The sequence below is a fragment of the Lutjanus erythropterus genome, chromosome 5 (genome assembly GCF_056507025.1).
Source record: "Lutjanus erythropterus isolate fLutEry1 chromosome 5, fLutEry1.hap2, whole genome shotgun sequence".
Taxonomy (NCBI): domain Eukaryota; kingdom Metazoa; phylum Chordata; class Actinopteri; order Lutjaniformes; family Lutjanidae; genus Lutjanus; species Lutjanus erythropterus.
In genome coordinates, this window is record NC_139321.1 from 16,528,301 (window position 1) to 16,548,383 (window position 20,083).

Genomic DNA, 20,083 nt, shown 5'->3' on the forward strand with positions numbered 1-20,083 from the left:
TTTTATGAGATTTGTTGACAGTAACAGAAACTAAGAACATCACCAGCCTTGTCCTTTAAGATTTCTTTGAGATTTTGTGCCAAAGCAGAGTAAATGACACCTATGGTTTGAACTGAACTGCTGAAGGTGCAGCAGCAGAAGGCGTCTGTTTTACTGAACAGCTTCTATATATAAAAAGTCAGTCTCTTTTGATAAGATGGAAGCGTTTTGATCTTGTGATAAGGGTGAGGCTCCGTGCACCAGAGAGCAGGAGGGGGAAACAAGACCCTGATTGGAAGATGAAGCAAAGTGGACCACGCTGTTTCCATCCAACACTCTCTCCTTACCTGTTCCCAGGTTTGTAGCACTACAGAGAAGATGAAGACGAAGATCTCACTTATTATAGAGCTGTTGTCCTGAGTGGATCCTTAGCATACCTAACAGTGTGTTTAACATAGCTAGCCTTTAGTGTCTAGCATGTACTTGACAGTATGTGTGAATTGGCTTGTCTAGCTGATGGTTTAGTTACAGTTAAGTGAAACACCTGGGTGCTCAGACACCAAACAGACTCACTTCACTGTGATGGGTGACACACTGTCACACCAGTCTTGATGGCATAATTTACACAGGTCACAGCCATGCATACTGTTTAGCAGGGTGGGAATAGGGGGTGGGGGTGCATTGAGAGTCGTTGCTTGTTTACCCTGCGCCTGGTGACCCCCTGCCAGCAGCTACATCAATTATCACCTTGGAGGAATGTGGGACCCTTGTGTTAAATTCCCTTTGACCCCCCTGTTGGAGGAGGTCAGGAGGTGGGCGATCTCCCCGGGGGGCGCATGCAGTCAGTGGGTGCAGGGTGTGTGTTTATGTGTGTGTGTGTGGTGGTCCAGGGAGATTCTCCTAGATCTCCATCCTCAGTCCTGCAACCAACCACTGTGCCCGCAGACCCCCAACACAGTAAACAAGATTTGCATGGTGTGTTTACAATGTAAATTGGTTTCTAAGGGTCTTAATTTTGCTTAGTGAAGCACCAAAGGTGGTCTGGGCGCATACGTGACAACCAGGTTTCATGTAAAAAGTTGCGTAGAAACTTGTAGTACACTCTCCTTGTAGTTCAAGTGTAATATGTGGAAAAAACTGCTTTTAACAGCTTATTTTTTCCTCGCTGTTACATTAAGGATGCCTCAATAAATTAGCCCACTGCTGGCACACTTTGAAGACCTCAGCATTTGTGATTTTAATGTGTTTGTTTGTCTCAAGCTGTTTTTAGTACACAAGTGTAAATCCCAACTTTACAAGTCAGTGTAGCGCACCGTAAAGGGTGGCTGTTAATGTGCATGTGTGTGAGAGTAAGTGAAAAAAGAAAAGAAAAAAAAAGCAGTTTAGACATGAGAGGTGTATAATGTCTGATGCTCCTCGCTTTAGAGGAGAATTAGATGTGAACATATGACATGTTTGGGCACAGTCATGTACACAGACACACATACACATCTTTTTTCCCTCCTCCGTCTTCCTGTGCCCCATATTAAATGTCTCCATGAGTGTGAAGAAAGTCGTTGGGAAATAGTATCATATGTGCTGTAGGGAGCGCAGATAGCATGGAAATCGATTGCGTATGGAATCACTATTTTCTGACCATGATTGATGCTCCAAGCTTATGCATTTTTATCTTCTCTTTTACAGGCTCTCTATCATTGCTGTCTGCAGAATGTGGTGCTGTCTGCTCTCCAGTTATGGCTGAGGTAAGATACCAGACTCGTGAGCTTGTCTGCAGCTCTGTCTGCGTTAGATGACAGTGTTGACATAATATACTGGTACAGTTTCTCCTCTGATGTACTGCTGAGGGTACAGTTTCTGTGTTGTAATAGCTTCAAAGTCGATGGGGGGAAATAGGCGTCTTCCTGAAACGTCTCGCCAATTTTAACCTCAGCTACCCCGGCACCAGCAACTGTGCTCTGTCCTAAGGAGTCTGCGTTAAGCTGTGCATTGATTAACTCCTTGAAGGCAGCCACCCTTGAAATGCGAGGGCCTTTACACGTTGTGACAAACCAAAGTATCCCCGCAGTGTCATCAGATCACCTCGCCACTTCCAATTAGCGGTCTTCTCCGACCCCTTTTTCGCCTTGCTGACAGTACTGAAAAGCTGCAGTGGGCCTGACCAGCAGCCTAGCCCTGAAGATCCAACACTCATCATTTATTTATCCACATGCAGGCAGACAAAACAACACACGCCCATCCCGTACCAGGACCAACAGCTGCTAGCTAGAAGAGAGTGGTGCAGCAGAACAGAGTTGGGGTGGGGTAAGGTGGGAAAGGGAGGGATCAGTTCAGCCAACACACACATACCTCTTTTTCATACACATTTGCTGACTTAGCTTGACTTGGTTTGACTTAGTACATCAGCCCAGCATGGCGGGGATTTGCATCTCTGTACTATGAGGCTACTCACATGAAGGCATGTTTTTTTTAGCTTTTTGTTATTTAAAAGGTTGTATTATGAAGCAGAAAAATCAGGAAATCAGCAGTAATTTAATATGACTTCTGTCTGTCTGAAAGCAGACAGGAAACAGTAAAATAAAGCCAACATCTGACAATACAAACAGTGACGCAGGAGAGAAGCTAAACTTCAATAGAGATTCAGTCAGAGGCTGGAACAGACTGAGGAAAAAATGAGAGCTGACCACACAGACACAAATGTCCTTCTCTCTGTTCTTCTGCACAAACATGAGTAGAGTCTCGGATCACGTGATTGTTTAAGGGGAAGAGGGGGGTCATCATGGGAAGACCACAGTCAGCGATACGTCACCACAACCTGCTTGGAGGCAGATTGGGCGCACTTTGGTCCCACTTCAGAAAGTCCATTTCAGTGCAGCTTGGCATAAATTTTATATTATATATGCATATATAGGAAAGAGCGTAATGTATTGCATTTAATTCAGAACTTACCAGAGGGCATGAATGATTAAGAATTCACTGTAGCAGTCTCCCCTTCCCTACACTAATGCAAGTAAACACGTTTGCAAGATGCATTGTTTTTAATAGGCGACTCAACAGTCGTAGCCATTAATATGCTGGGACAAATGGACACAATGTTTTTTACACAAAGAAAGAAAGAAGTTGCATAACAAGTTTCTAAAATTTCTTCTCACTCAACAACCCTCGAAGTAAAAATAGTTTTAAGGGAGTCTGGGGCTGCTGGTGGGTTTACAAACACCCACTGCAGGTAGAGAGCCCAAAAAACTTATTTATCATAAAAATCAAATGATGTACTTGCAGAACATCAGTTGAGTAAGCAGATCTTCAGTGTGGCCCAGAACACACTGCACAAAAAGGAACGTGGTCACGTGTGGCCCAAACCACCTCCAAATGTGGTCTGAGTGAACAGATTTCAAATGCATCCTGGGTACGTTCACACCTGTACTGCGAGCTGTTAATACCAGGACTGAACAGGGCCTCACACACTCAAGGCACAATCGGCACATCATCTGCACCTTCTTGTCAGTAGTTGAACTTCTTCATGTGTTGTCATGGCAATTTAATTTTCTCCTCCAGAGGGACTGTTCTTCTCTGTTTCAAATTGCACTGTAATGTTGGTGGTGGCTGGAAGGAAAGGGAGGTGGGAGGTGGTGGGGTGGTAGGGTGCACTTGACTGTACTCTGATAAGGGATTCTTTGAGGAGGAGGCTATGATGTACTGAACTTGAGAAAGCCTTTTGATCTCAGCTTGTATGCTAATGAATCTGGTCTTATGTATGCATTGTAAAGCAACTCTTTGCCTTTGTTTATTTCGATAGTTTTATGTGACGCCTTTATCCTTCAGACGTTATTGTGTCATTTGCATTACCCTCATTGCAAAGATAATTACAGCGGTTGCAGGGTGTCTTTTAATTTGCCCGTGTTGTGTGTGTGTGTGCGCAGGGGCAGACATAGCCAAACTCCTCTAACTGTGGGTTTTTGTCTGTTTGATAGCCTGACTGCAAGTAAAGCCCCTCTCGCTTTGCTTTGCAGACTTCTGTCTCCCTCAGCACACTCGCTGCTGCAGCACTCATCCACGAGCAACACACTCATTCACACGCGCTCTCGCATGACTACACAAATGCACAAACAGGACTTTCAGCCTTGACTGGCTCACGCACACAAAGCACACTCGCTTACTCACTCAGGAATTATCGTGGTAGTAAAACTAGAGAGGAAGACTGAGACAGACAACGAGGGAGCAAGAGGGACTTATACGGGGGGGGGGGCAGAGGGAGGGAAAGAGCAGAGCGATTGCCCCAGCAGAAGTATTTTATCCCCAAGCGGTTTTTAAATGCTTGCCATGTCCGTGACCCAGTCATGAGGACAAGCCATTGTTCTCTCCTGTAGCCACCGCAGCAACACCAGAAGTTGCAGTAGTTACTTATTTTAAGTGAAAACTTACATATAGGGCTGCAGTTGCGGTTGTTTTAGTAACTGAATAAGAAATATTTGTGCTTTATCAAAGAGCATTAGGGAATATGCAAAAGAGAAAATAGGACAAGTTGGTTCCTTTTCAGAAAATTCTACATTTGTATTGTCTAAACAGATAGATAAGAGTACTTGATGTAGGATTTATGTATATAAGTACTCACTGACTGTCAGTGCATTAGCTACACTAGATGCCGTTTTGGCAAACTTCCAGTTAGGACAAGCAGAGAGGGGCACTGGTGTGGAAGCTAAGCAATACACTGCTTTTAATAGGGTTAGAAATAAAAGGTATTTTAGCCATCTAAAAAAAGGTCCACCTAAAAAAATCTATATCAGTTCAAGTGTGTTATACAAGCCAAATATCGCTCTTTCTAGATCAACCAAACTCCAAAGGCAAAAACAGTAATTTTACCTTGCAGAACACGGGAGGCCAGCTCTGGCATTAAAATGAGTACATCACTGCAAAAGAAAAGGAAACAGCTGCTAGCTTGTTTTACATTCATAGCATTAGCATCCCAGATGTTTATTTGCTGTTTTCAGTGTGTGGGTTGCAGCTCTGAGGTTGTTGCTTTTTCCCAGGTACTTTGAAAATGTAGAGACCAGATGCCGCGATACCGCTTGAGACGAGCAACCACTAGCAGACTTGCACCCGCAGTGTGTATACAGTGAGTCAGACTATGTATGTTGAGACAATGTACTGTTGAATGTAATGTATATTGTATATCTATGATAGGTTTTATGGTAAAAACAAAGGTTAAGTTTCACATTCCACAAGTTCCAAAGTTTTTGTATTCTTATTCATATTAGTAAATGATGCTTCAATACAAAGAATTTGCATAAATTATTCATAGTAATCGAGTTACTCAAGTTTCTCAAGAAATTGTTTCAGTCCTACTTACATATTTAGATGCAAAGTCTATAGTAAAGTCCCTCCCCTTTTGGTGTGTCCCATTGGACCTCGTTCTGAAAAAAATATGATAGTAGTCAACAGTGAGAGACAAATGTGTTTTTTATCCTGTTTGAATTGTGCCTTGAGTTACAGATTTCAATTTAAGAGAGAAAGTCAAGAAAGTTGCAGTTTGTCGTAGGTTTGTTTTAGTTTAGTTTTGTGTGAAACTGCTCAGTGAACTAAATCTCCAGTCTTGCACTATATACATCAACATCAAAAAGGCTGTCCCTTGTAACGTTATCTTACCCAATGTGTTTTATCCAACAACCCCTGGTCCTTCAGCCTTGAAGCAAAAGAATAGTCATAATGCAACTTTTGGTTGTGTAGTCTTTTTAATTATGAATCTTCACAGTCTTATACTTAAATGGTTTTATGACAAACTGCAACTTTTTGAGTTTAAAAATGACAAACATGTATGAGTAATTCATGGCACATCTCAGACAGGATCGAAAAATTATTTCTCTCACCTCTACTGTTACTCTTTTTATTTTTTCTAAAATAAGACCCCATGGTGGTGCAGATGGACTTTGCCTCTCTATCCTACACACACTTGTTGCGCTAATAAGAATAACATTAGATGTTTGTTTACAGGTGACATTGCACAGTTCTTGCTTTTAGTGGCTGGATAAAGGTGGCGCAGCTCAGCAGCTTAGTCATGTTGTTCTTTGAAGGATGTGACAGACGTGTTCTGGAGTGTGTTGTTCTGCTGCTCTCACTTTTTTCTCTGTGTCTGTACTTCCCCAACTCTGGCTGTGTGTGTGTATGTGTGTGTCTGTGTGTGTGTGTGTGTGTGTGTGTGTGTATGTGTGTGTGTGTTCTCTCTGGTCCGCTGCTTTGGCACAAAAAGGAAGACCAGGCCGCCCCATTCTTTGTTTTGCTTCTTGTAGGAAACTAGCAGCAAATTGTGGCTCAATGAGGCGTTGCTGTTTTGTATGGTCTGATAAAGTGCAAACGAAACCGTCTGGGCTGCACTGGCCTGCTGCAGTGTTTTCCATTGTAGCTGTGAATGTAGGTCTGTGTGATGCTTGGTTAGTGTTGAACATTAGGTGATGGGGTGGAGGGGCTGCTGGGGGTAGGGACCATTCACACAGTTTTAAGATGTCACCCAGTGTTTGGAGCTGCTGTCCGCTGTGTTTAATTGTGATGAGGGATGATTAGAGCTCTGCTTAAGACTGGAGGAGAGTTTTCTGTCTTGCTTTGCTTTCAAGGGTTTCAAAATCCCAATATTGTAGAGTTCTCAGATAGCGCCAACATGACACACTTGTCAAAGTGATCAGAGCAGGGCATATGTGTGTGGGTGTATTGATGTGCATGCGGGAAATAGCCCAATTTTTACTTCAATGCATTCATCCAACACCTGCAGTAACTACTTACGTTGGAGATGAAAGGGGTGACTCACTAAATATGCAATAATTTCATGATGATTTTGTACTCCTGGAATTTGAGCAAGCCAAGCTCGGAGCAAACAACTACTTGAACATGATTTTAAGAGTTTATTGGATCAAGGATTAAAACATTCCCAGGCAGTGAAGTATGGAAATATTTTTAAATAATTTGTACTTTGTAAGAAAAATGTTGTATATTGGATGACACATTAATGCATACTTCTACTTAACTTATTCTAGTATGATGTTTTTACCTCGATAATGGAGCTGTACTAATATTGACAATAACTGTGATATTTGAAAAAAAAAATACTGATATCATGTTAATAATACACGTGATACAAATAATATTGTCTTGTATTGTATTTAGTATCTCTCAAACACACTGTATGCTCTTAAATAATTTCTGCTCTGTTTTTGCATTCTCTCCCTCCCCCAACGCCCCAACACACACTTTCTCAATAACCATTAAGTATAACATTTGTACGTGTTTGTCCAGTTATGGTTACAAACTGTCTGCCTCCCAACACTTAGATGATAGCATTACTGTGACTTCCTTTGGCCATGATATTCATGTAGTGAAGTGTAGTGCAGATTACATTTTCAGAATTGGTCAATCAGGTTTTCTGTGGGTTCTTTAAAAGTCTAAAAATTCAATTACCTAATTATAGCCCTTAACATGTCTTAGAAAATGATTGGATTATGAAATTAATGTTTCTTTCATGAATTTGCATTAACAAAACCAACACGGGACCAGCAACCAGGAATGCAAAGTGTGCGCCAGTTCAGAATTAGTCTGATTCAGTGTCTGTAGACTGTGGGTATGAGCCTGTCATTGGATTACAGTTTAACTCGGCATTTTCCTCCATTCGCTATCTGCATATTACTGTTTCCCTGTCGCCACGTGAAACAACAACAACCTCCATGTTAGCCACGCACATGCTGAAGATAGCCAGATACTGTAACGTACGAATTTAAACAAGCTAGCAGCTGTTACATTTTGTTTTGTGGCAATTTAACCATCTTAATATCAGGACTTGCCTCTCTAAGTGCAAATACTCCACCAAAACAAGTATATTTTGCAGGGGCACTGTAGCTGCATCCTTGGCTTAGCACCGCTCACACTCACACTAACCCTTGTGATTGGTTTAAAGAAATACAAACAATGCAGAATGATAATGTGTGAAGCCAGACCTTTCTCCAGCGCTCACACAGTGCTATGCAGATTGGTCTAGTTATGCTATATGAGACCTGGTGAGAATTTATCAGAACACACCCTCCAGCTGGTGTGTCTTGATGTGGTGTGTGGGCTAATGGGGCATCTCCTGTCATTAAAAAAAAATAACTTCTAGAGGTGCTGTTAACATTGCTGTCATCTAATATGGGGAAGTGCAAGGTCAGCAAGGTCTGGCTCGAAAAGAGTGCATTTAGTGCTTGGTTGAAACCTATTGATGCTTGCTGCACTCGTGACCCACAGTGGACTAACAATATTACATCCTGCAACTCCAGGCAGGACAGTATGAACATGAAAGGTCTTAAAGCCCCCCCCCCCCCCAAAAAAAAAGAAAATCAAAAAAACATATTGTTTATCTGGCCCGTAGTGCTATTTAATTATCTAGATTGTTTTGGTGTGAGTTGCAGAGTTTTAGAGATATTGGCTGCAGAGATGTCTGCCTTCTCGCAAATAGTATAATGGCACTAAAAGTCACTTGGCTTGTGGTGCTCAAAGCTCAAAAAAAATTTTTTTGAAACCTTCAGCAGCGATGTCTCTTTCCAAAAATCATAATCCATAGACCTTGCTATGAGCAGTTGCCATGACAGTTATGTTGGAAATATTTTCTTACTAGTAGAAATAAAGTAGTTCCAGTAGATTCTGCTGTAGAGAGAAAATAGTTCCTTCATGAAACTGCTGACAACATGGTCTGTGGATTATCTTGACTAACTGGGTCATGATTTCTCAAAAGAGACACTGCTGTTCTTCAAGTGTTTTTCTTGGTGCTTTGAGCACCACAAGCTGAGCGCCATCTAGTTCTGTTATATTCAAGAGAAGTGAGACATCCCTTTGGCCAACATTTCCAAAAGTCAACAACTCAAACCAAAACTATCTAGCTGGATGCATGGAACTACAGGCCATAGGAAACTGCATTCAGAATGGTCTCACGAAAAAGTCTTAAATTTAACATGTTGAAACCCTGTTCCAAGGCCTGACTGAACATTTTTCAACACCACTGGGATGCATGGGGAGCAAAACGCTGTGAAGATCCACAGATCAAGTTCATTGAGTCAAGTAAAACAAACACATGGCTTGGGAGATAGACAAAGAAGGAGGGTCTTGGGTGTGCCATGGCCCTTGTCTAAAGCAGTTATGGGGCCCACATGGGCGTTCTGCTCTCCAGAGGCTGTTGGGGTAATTATCTGCCAGGGTGCACAAGTGTGTGTGTGTGTGTGTGTGTGTGTGTGTGTGTGTGTGTGTGTGTGTCAGAGTGAGTGCGTTTCTCTGCTCATGTCTGTGACATGCACAGGGGATTGTAACGGCGGATGTTACCAAGCATCCTGTCCTGCGTCCTGTTGCTATGGCCTCAAACAGGATGAAATGCATATCTACTCAACCTTATATACTTCTTCACGCTTGTGTGATCTATATGTGCAACCCAAACATACACAGTCAAGCACACACACACACACACACACACACACACACACACACACACACACACACACACACACACACCCTTTATGTCCATCTTTCCCTTACGCCCAGATTCAAGAAAGGGGATCTGGGAGTCTCAGAGGAGGAGCGCGGCTGGGGGAAGAGGCTGAGGAGCCATCTTTGACATGGGGCAAGGGGCCGACGACACAAAGCCCCATTCCCTGCTCCTCCATGTGGAAAATGGCAGGAGAGCAAGAGGAGGAGGGGAAGGAGGCAAAAAAAAGTGGAGGAAAGAGGAGGAGGGAGCGACAATTAGTGGGATCTGCTAATCACCAGGGCAACACTCATTTAATTGACATGTGAAATTTGAATTCATCTAACAAGTCGATAGGCAGGACGACAATGGACCAGTCGTCTACGGTCTGCTGGTGGAAGCTGAGCAGGGGAAGCGACAGCTGAGGGCTGAGGCCAAGGTCTTTGTTAGAAGTGGCGGTGTTGTTGGGTGAGAAGGTTGTCCACAAGGAGATTATAACCCATTATGCCTTTGACCCTTTTGGATAAGTAACTCCACGGCTGCCCTTAAACACACACACCGTAGCAAGGCTTGTTTATGTGTTTGTGTATGTTCTTGTTTTTGTATTTTCAGCAGAAGGCAGAGCAAGTAAACAACTATTTTTTATACCAAAATAAACCTGACCCTGATAATTCCAATGGCTTGGAAGAAGAAAAACACAAAAGGAGGTGGGCAGAGAAAAAAAACCCTGCAGTCTGTCCATTCCTTCTTTCACAGAAATCAATAAGCTATTTAAGGTCATCAGAAAGCAGCATCGCTGTCATGCAGCTGCTATGGGAAGTGAAAACAGACAACTCTCACAGCCACGTCAAGAAGTGAGCTGGAACAGATGCAAACCTTTACTCGAACCGCCATTTATTCAGGATGATACAAAATACACACACTGAACAGATGCTTCTAAGTACTTTAACTGTGAAATTCGGATTGCTTTGCATACATTTTCTCACAAATTCACATTTTTCACACTGGCAATGGGGCACTATGGTTTGGTACTACGGTCAGTCCACCACATTGGTCCAGGCTGAAATATTTTGACAAATGTATTTGTTTTATGACCATATACCAGTAAAACTATCAGCTTTAGCTGTACATATAACTGTGCTTAAAGGTCCAGTGTGTAAGATTTACAGGAATCTATTGGCAGAATATAACAGAAATTGAATATAATATTCATAACTATGTTTTAATTTGTGTATATTCTCCTGAAAAGAAATCTTAGAATGAGCTGTTTATATTTACAGAAGGTGCAGATCATTTTCCATAAGGGTTGCAATGTTGCACCAACATGTCATATCATCTACACACTGGTAATTTAAATCCTAATTCAGAAACTGTTAGAATACCATATTTTAAACATGCACATGTTAACATTGTCAGTATGAATATGTTGTCATGAAGAGGAAAGCACTGTTGTGCTTAACAATTCAAGAGCAGAAGCCATTCACATTTCAGTATTTCCAACCTGTGACAGAACTACAGAAGGAATGGGTATTTTTAAGAAAGTGCCCTTTAAGTTGTGACCATTCTCCTGCTTCAGGAAATACCAAGTAACTCAGTAAAACTCAACTGTTTAACTGTTTCTCAGTAGATGAATAGGATTGATAATAGCCATCAAATCACTCTGAACATGTTAACAAGTGTAATCAGACCAAAAACTACTGGAAAAACTAGTATTTTCTCAAAATACATTACAACCCCCCCTCTATCTACACCACATTTGGTACAGTCCCCCAGGAACACCTGTCTAAAGGAGTCCTAACAGGCTGGCACTGGTTTGGCACTTCCTGGTTCTAAAACAGCATGGCCAGGTGCAGACTAGTGGAGAGGTAAGAAAATTGAACATGATAATTATATAAACATGTTAAATATCTCACATTTATGTGATGTTTCCTGTCCAACAAACACGTTTGACACGGTGCAAACATATCACATATCCACAACAAACAAGACCAAGACTATTGTTAACAGGCCTCAAACAGTCATAATCAGTATGTTTTACCAAATCACACACCATCTGGACACTTTCATATTGTGTAGTTTACATGAAAAGTGGAAGTAGAGTGTGGGTTTGTTGATGTGTTCACCATTTCTATTGTTAATGACCACAAGACACATGGGACATCAGTTCTTGTTTTAACCAAACCACCAGATTAGCCAAACTTTTGTGGAAGACAGAACAAAGTTGAAACTGTCCACACTTTCTGCTGTAAATGTCCATTACAGTTTACAGACAAACTTCCCAATGTTAACTTTGACCTACTGTACTAGCTCACAGTTTTCCTGTGCAATGAGGGATTCTTACAACATTTTTTGTGTGTCCTCGCCTTTGGCTTTTCCTCAGACTGAAATGTTTTAGGTCAGCTAGCTAAACTGTTGTCTTGTTTAAAACAACCTGTCTGATCATTCTTGCCCTGTTGCTGTGTTCCCAAATACAATATTATTATTATTAACTAATACAAATGATGGTCAAAGCTTATGCAAGTAAGGGCCAAGTTGTAAAAAAAAAATCACCAGAAAAATTTTTTTATGTTTATGTCCCCTAAAATGTTGACTATACTGACTTGTATCTGTGCAAAGTTTGTCACTAGATTCAAACGTACCCCAGGAGAGCTACATTTGATATGTAACAAATTAGAAAGCCCACCACTGTCTAATAGGTTTAATGCAGGCAGAGAAGCCAGATTCAAGCCAGATTGATTGAGATTTTTTCAATGAAGTGTGCTTCCACATGCTCCAAATCAAGAGTATAACTTTTGTTGACATGTATGACATGGTTTCACTCACTATGTCATGTCTAATCTGCAGGAGACGTAAAGCAAACTTTTCCTGCATGTTTTGATTTGGTCGATGGTTTGATTATTTCAGCTTTGTTCATCTTTTCAAACACTTGTTTCAATAACTTGTCGTTTCACGCCTTTCGACCATCAAGGCGTTAACACTCCTGAAATCTTTTAAGGTATCCAGAAAAAGTTGTCGGCCACAGACCAGCATTATTTTGCTACATTCATGTAAACCCATTGTGGTGCAAATGTGCAAATGAATATATTTATTCCAACAAGATAGACACTATCAAAGGTTTACACCACTCCTCTCAACCTGATTGAAACTTCTGTCCGATTGAGGCCATGCTCTTCCAATGGAGGTGATGAGATTAAGTATTTTTATTCCGATTGAGCTATTATTCTGGCAATTAGTGGTATATTAGGGTCCATGTAAAGCCAGTCAGTATTAAACAAAATATTAATCATGGCAGTGTGATTTTACATATTTAAAATTTGCTTGAAGGGAAACTTAAGGGTCTTTTTGTCCTGAACACTGATTGTCTTCATGCAGCATCCCTGGTTTGACTGACACATCCAGGTCTGGATAACATTGAACCAGCCCTCTATACCACTGGTGAGTCATTTCCACACTGTAAAGAGACCACATCATTTGTAAATGTATCTAGTTTTTTCCATATTTCTCCCATGGATATGCTTAGTCAACCCCACATTCTGTAACGTTCATTTCTTTATCTTTGCTTTGGGACATCTGAATGACCTCCACGTCACTCCAGCACACTTCCCAAACACACTTGTGTGTTTTTGATCTATCCCTCTGCTAACAGATAGTCCCATTGTCAGAGGTGACTTTGTAGAAGTGGCAGAGAGTCAGAGGAGACTCAGTATACTTCCAAGTCTTTCAGCCGGAGTGTAATCCTCTTCCTTTATCTCTCTGGCTGATCTGGGCCAAAGCGCCGTGTGTGAGAATGATTCAATGAGTCCCTGTTTTTTTTTCTTTTTGTAGCTCTCAGTCACGTTTTCTCGCCCTCTCTGACTGTCTCTCTCTTGTTCTCTAATTCTTACTTGTGTGTCTATTGTTCTGTGATCTTGCGGCATGACCTTTTCAACTGTTCACCTCCTCTCTGTTTAGCGTGTGGACAACAATGATGGCAGATATGATGCTGCTCTCTTTTTATGATAGAAGATCATCTCCCTCTCACACACACAGACAGATGCCACCTTGCGCCACACACCAGACAGTCGACTTGGATTATGTCCACGAATCACAGCTGGATTGATGTGTGTGCATGTGTGTTTACTGTAGATATTTGTGTGTTTCCAGGGGGGGGGGTTGGGGAGTGGGCTGCATCTGGGGCATCTGATTGGCCCACTGGCACAGGAGCCAGGCAAGATGCTGATTGGATAGATGTATGGAGACTAGCGTGCAGGTTTCTGTGTGCCATGTAGCTGTGCCTCCCAGAGCGCTGGCCAATAGCTCCACATATTGGATGCATTACAGATTAGAGCCAATGCAACTGTGTGCGCATGAATGTGTGTGTGTCTGTGTGCAAGTTAGTGTGTCTACACAGCTCATCTGTGCAAGAGCACTTTTATCCTCTATGAACAAATCTGCACTGTCTCTGCTCACCGAGGTGATCACGAAATGCATTTGCCTCTCCCAGACTAATCATTAATTATTAACGGCAGATTTGACTTGGCAGATCGATGCAGCAGCCACCCGTCGTTAGACGATTAAGACTGCTCTTAAAATACATTTTAAACCAATCAAAAGGGCAGAATTTATTGAAGATTTCTCATGTTAATGGAAGACAATTACTACATGATTTATTACAGAGTTTATTTTGCTCAAAGTGAGCCATCCAAACATATTTTCAAGATAATGGTACAATCAGAAGATGAGAGACGATGCACTGATGCTTGATGTCTGTGCAATAATTGAATCTGGTCAAGTGTCACAATACTTTAAGCATAGATGTCCCAGACTCAGAAAATTGTGATAAAACCTTACTGTTGTTCATGTTGTTGTTGTTTTTGTTTGCGACAGCTGTCACAAAGTGCTCCTTTGATTGAATTATAAATCAAAAGTGTAGGAATATTTCATACTTTCACCAAATGAAATTCCATCTTACCTTCCCTGCCATCAAAGAAATTCAAAGTCGGTGTGAAACATTAAGTGAAATTATTAAAACCCCAGTGCACAATCTGCACACAGTAGACTTGCAAGTCTGTCTCTAAATGCTTTGCTCAATAGAGACTGATGACAGCCTCTCAGCTTTTGACTAAACCTGAGTGAAAACAATCAGAATTTTTTAAAAAACAAACTTGATCACTAAACCAGTCCAAAGGTTTTAGGGCAGCCCTTCGTATTGGTGCTTTCTACTGAGGAGAATGGGAGGAGAGCATCAATTCCGGTGTGGCGTGTCCTTGAAAAAAATGTAAGGGGCATAGGTTTGCTAGCAGTCGTTTTCGCATCTGTTCAGGCACCTACCTTGCATTGAGAAATCCCCTGACAAGCAGTAAGAGGTGAGATCCCTGATCTTCAGCCGCATTGCTAATGAATATACATGGTTGATTCCAGATCAGGACTTAAAATGAAAAAAAGGCTCGGCCTCATCCTGGACAGGGACAAAAACTCTATATGGGTAGAAAAATAAGGCTCTTCTTGATTTGGGTTGCAGGGGCGTTTAATTGAATCCTGATTCTCCTCGAAATTTCTAAAAAGGTGGATACTCAAGTGACAAGACCAAATGCACTGTAATTGTTTTGAACGTTGGGAAATGGGAAAAGTAAGAATAGCACACAGAGACAGGAGAGAAGAAAGGAGACATGACGAGTGCTGAAAACAGTAGCTTCTACTCGTCCTCTCCGTGGCAGGATCTGGCCTATTAGAGCTCCTAACTCTGTCATTACACTTGTCAACACCATCCACTGTAATTGATGCAAGTGCAGGGCTTAACCACCAAGGCTTACCATACATGAGACACCCACACACCAACATGCATTAAAAAATAAACAAAATGTGACCACGCACGCACACATACTGCCCATATGGACACGCAGAGACAGAATAACAGACACACATACATATTCACACACAAACACAGCCGCACCATGAGTACGGCTGCACATGCCACACGGTAGGACACACACACACACACAGCAGTGCTTATTGAGAACATGGCAGGACTGTCAACCCCAGACGGCTCCTCTCTGCCCACCTGTCAAAAAAGAATCGGGAGGAAAATTCACCTGGCTGGTATCTCAATCTTCTTCGGTGCTTAGCTTAGCTTAGACCAACCATCTGGCTCAGCAGCTCTGCTTCCCTCCCGCCTCTTCACTAACTCTCACTCTCTCTTAGTCTTTTTAAAGCATGTCAGCAGTTACCCAGCACAGCGGTCTCGGTAAGGCTGCTAACGTGGCTGAGTGTCCCTGGGCCTCTTAGTTAGTGGGTGCTGTCTTCCTTTATTTGTGTGTGTGTGTGTGTGTGTGTGTGTGTGTGTGTGTGTGTGTTTGTGTGTGTGCTTCACAGATGGCAACGGGAGGGGAGGGGGAGTTGGAGGGGGTGATGGAGAGAGCTGTCTGAGGCTCCGGCAGCTCTCGTGTCTCTCAGGCAAGGCGGTCTGTCTGTGGGCATCTGCACTGGCAGAACCCCCCTCCTTACCCACGCCTCCCCCCCTTTCCCTGTCCACCGTCGCCACGGCCACCTAACCATCCAGCGCCGTGGCTTGGCAACCACCCACAGCGCAGAGCGGTCCCTGAAAGATGATTCCCCTTGACCTCAGATGTGTCACTTCACCGCCAAGCATCTCTGCGTGCCCCAGCGGATGATTATTTTGATAAATGATAGGGGTGAATTATACATTATGGTTACGTTGGGAGAAGAGCGGGCTGTGGCTGAGGCTAAAAGCTGCTCTGCAAGGAGCTTCTGTGCGTGAGAGTGTGCATCTGTATACACATCTGCATGTGTGTGTGCATACATGTTGTGATGTTTCTGTCTGGTTGCTGGAGAGTGCTTGTCTTTGATTCTGAGCTGGTCTCAGGGTTTGTGTTAGGCTGCGAAACCTTGAAGATGATTAGGTGAGTTGTGTTTGTAGTGTACCCTGTAAGATTGCTTCGTTCTTTCTGCTGCTGGCTTATTGATCACAGTGGAGTGAGTCGCAACATTAGATTTAACGACATGCCTCCTTACTATAGGCAGATAGGTCAAGATGCTTTTTTTTCTCCCTACTTTTTTCTTTGAACTTGAAGTTTTAAGTATCTCTCATATTTTCCTATCCATTTGCTCTTTTTCTGATTTGACACAAAAGGAGCTGCTTGATGTGGAACTTCCTACAGGAATCTGATGTAATATTTAGTGAGGGATTCTGTAGTTATGAATGTGTAAGAGTTATGTGAGGGCATACTTTACAGTTGTTTGAAATTTTATACAAGTTTGACCTTTTTGTCTCCAGGGAGCATTTGCACAGACAAGAAAGGACTGGGGTTGGGTATTAAAACCTGGTGCCAATATGGCACCAATTTCCATACATGCGGTACCTACTGAACTGACTTGCAGATTTTTGTGCCTCATTTTGGTGCGACTTCAGTTGTCTATTTATATGGTTGCCCTCTGGTGCAGATGTTACAGACATCAAAGCTGTGGCTGCACATGCCATCGCTAGCACTGTCTGTACATGGCAGCACTTAACAGTAGCCTTCTTAGCTAATAGCCACCTTGAATATGGTTAAAATGCCAAGCTAAACCGTCTTAAATGTGACTGTATTTCCCTTGAAAGGAATCTCAAGAACAAAAGAACATTTGACACGTGTATTTGATGAGACAGGTGCATAGGAGAGTGAGAAGTGGACCAAAAAGTTGCAAAAGATTGCATACTTTCCAACTTGCAAGTTAACTTTCATTTGAGATGTCATGGAACTAGACTTTCATCAGGTAAAGGCAAGTTCAACAGTGTTTTTTTGCAACTTTTTGGTCCACTTGTTCCTCTCCTATGCACCTGTCTCATCAAATAGATTAAAGCAGAGGGATGTACCATACTCAACTGCTCATCAGCCAGCAGTGTGGATGGCCCTGGCCCTAGCGATGAGGAGCATAAATATAAAACATTAGACGTCATTTGTCTGATGACAGTGCTGTTGATAATGATAGGTGAGCAAATATGATATTTCTGCAAAAAAATGCTTAAGTTTGAAGCTGGAGTTTGTTGAATCCCAACTAGCATACAAACTAACTAACTAATAAATTTATTTTGCTGTTATTCGTACTGTAACTGTTATTTAGTGTTCAGTTAGTGTAGTTTGCTTAGGTGTTATTTATTTTGTGAATTTGTTATGTACATTTATATTTGTAAGTATACTTAAACAGTTATCACTTAATATATTTAAGTCTAAATTTGCCTTAGCATTAAAAAAAGCCACTCTTTAATGTTGTTGACTGTCATTTTGTGCCTCATTATTTTTAAAGCACCAGTGCAAATACTGGTACTGTCATAAAAGTATAGTTTTGGCACCAATACAGGAAAAAAAAAAAACAACAAATGATACTCAACCCTAGAGAGGTTTTGTCTTTAGTTTTCCTGCTTTGCTTTGCAAAAAATACAGGAGTTGAGTACAAAGATTAACTTTGTATTCTGACAGGAAAAATGAATACATTAAAACATACTGAACACCACTATGCACACATGCACAATAATTTAGGCTACAATTCTCTTTGAGTAACACACTTCTGATTGGCTCAGACACTGCAGCCGCACAGTGCAGGGCCCGGCACAGTTGACACATCTGTTCCAGAGAAATTCATGGAGGTTTGGGCGCTGGAGGTGTTGGTATGCACTGATTAGCGCAAGGCTGTCTTTACCCAACCGCCGGGCTTCCTACTGGGCTTCCATAAACTGTTTACTAAGGAGTCTGTTGCCATGGTTTTCAGCCATGTTCCAATCAGTCTTTTTTTTTGACCACTCAGCTTTATTTATTCCTCAAAAAAAGCCCATGCCTTCTGCATCAACCAACTGTTGTTCCGCTCAGACCAATTGTTCTAAATCATGTATATACTGAATTTCATTTTTCTGCAGGAGAGTGAGCTTGGATGATGATTTCAAACTGATTGGATGAGCGTTGGAGAGAGTCTTTACAAGCTGACACCTTTGGCTCATGGGTGGTTTTGAAACAGAGGCTTTGATGAGAGAAAGGAGATCACTGTCATAATAACCTATAATGTGTGTTTGTGTGTGTGTGTGTGTGTGTGTGTGTGTGTGTGTGTGTGTGTGTGTGTGTGTGTGTGTGTGTGTCCTGGGGTTCCAGTTAGAAACACATACTAGCTATACTTTTTGATCTCCCTTGAAAAAAACATTTTCTAAAAAAAAAAAACTGGTCAAGATAAGTGAGACAAGACGACCAAAATTGTCTTTACTCTGATCCCTGCATGCCCTTTCTCTTTCATTCTTATATCCTTTCATTTTTTTCTGTTTCTCTCTTTTGATTTTCTCCACTGTAATAACGAGAGAAAACTCTTTCATAGATCCGACAAAGCTAAAGCAGCACAAACATGAAGCAGCTCGCGGAGGTCGGGTCACACCTGAGAAGTGGACTGATGCTCAGTGAGTCACTATGGTCAGGGCTTTGTCTTCCTATAGGCTGTAGGCTGCATCTTTAGTGTTTAATAGTCTCGTAAGCTGTTTATTTCGAACCTTTGCACCTCTCTTAACAGGAAGCCATATCCCTCAATTGGATTACCGCTAATTCAATACGACACGTGTAGAGACAACAGACAGAGGTGTTACACATCCCCGTCCCATCCCCTGCCTTTGTCAAGACACTCCTCCACAGAAACAAAAGCCTACCTTCAATTGTCCTTTTAACTTATACATTCTGCTTGAATATCATGATTTTTTTAAAAATAAATCTCAGTTTTACCTTAAATCTCTTTGCTAATGAGGATATAACTAGACCTCTTATTTTTATTCTACTTCTGGAACAAAATGTAAAATCTTGGTGGTGTTTTTTGCCACTAAAATTAACTGAGACAAAATGTTCTTTCCAAATCTCATTATGTTGAAGGCTCATTAAAATTATGTTAAAGAAATAGTTCAACAGTTTGGGAAAGATGATTGATTCCTTTCCCATCCCAAGTCTCTCTCACAAACTCAGTGCTCACTAATTAGAGCAATGTTCAAGGGATGCTTGAACAGAGATGGATCAATTTTATGGCCAAGATGACATGACTGAAAAGGGGTGAAATTAATGTTGTCAGCCTGGGTGTCATGTTTTCATCACCGCTGATCAGAGTTGGAGCAAATGACTTCAGAGTCATTTGACTAGAGAATGAATGCCAGTTGTATCCTTTCCCACTTAGGAGAAAAGTCAGACATTAATGGTTGATAGTGGGTTTTTTATCCAGTTAGAATTTAGCTCCATAGTTATCACACAGACATGCGAGTGAAATCAATCTCATAACTCTTGGCAAAAAAGTGAATAACCGCATTTCCAAAAACAGTGAACTACTCCTTTAATCTAAATTTGATATGGTATGAATAACATCTTGTGGGTAACAGTTGATTGTTTTCCAAGGTTTCATATGTTAATGTTTACAGTTCAGCCCTTGTATTCTTTGACCTCCTCCTCGCCTCTAAAGATGTTCAATCATCAAGTTTATCAAGTTATTTCTTAATCCTGTCTTTTTTTTTTTGCTTTTAAATGAATGAACCCGCCCCCATTCTTCCCAGTCCCTAGCTGCAAAGTCAGCCCTTCATTGGCCCGTTTGTCAGCTTGGCTCTGCGGTGACACAAGGTGACGTGTGACTGTTTGCAGAGTGTAAAGATAATCA

The 20,083-nt window shown here is 41.7% G+C and overlaps 1 long non-coding RNA gene across 1 annotated transcript in view; it reads left to right on the forward strand.

Annotated features, from left to right (window-relative positions):
• Positions 1-11,284: 11,284 nt before the first annotated feature.
• LOC146326610 (uncharacterized) overlaps positions 11,285-20,083 on the forward strand; it is a 68,601-nt gene continuing 59,802 nt past the window's right edge. Inside the window, exons 1-2 of the long non-coding RNA XR_014770608.1 lie at positions 11,285-11,307; positions 12,815-12,877. This is a non-coding gene — a long non-coding RNA (uncharacterized LOC146326610). The remainder of the gene's footprint in view (positions 11,308-12,814; positions 12,878-20,083) is intronic.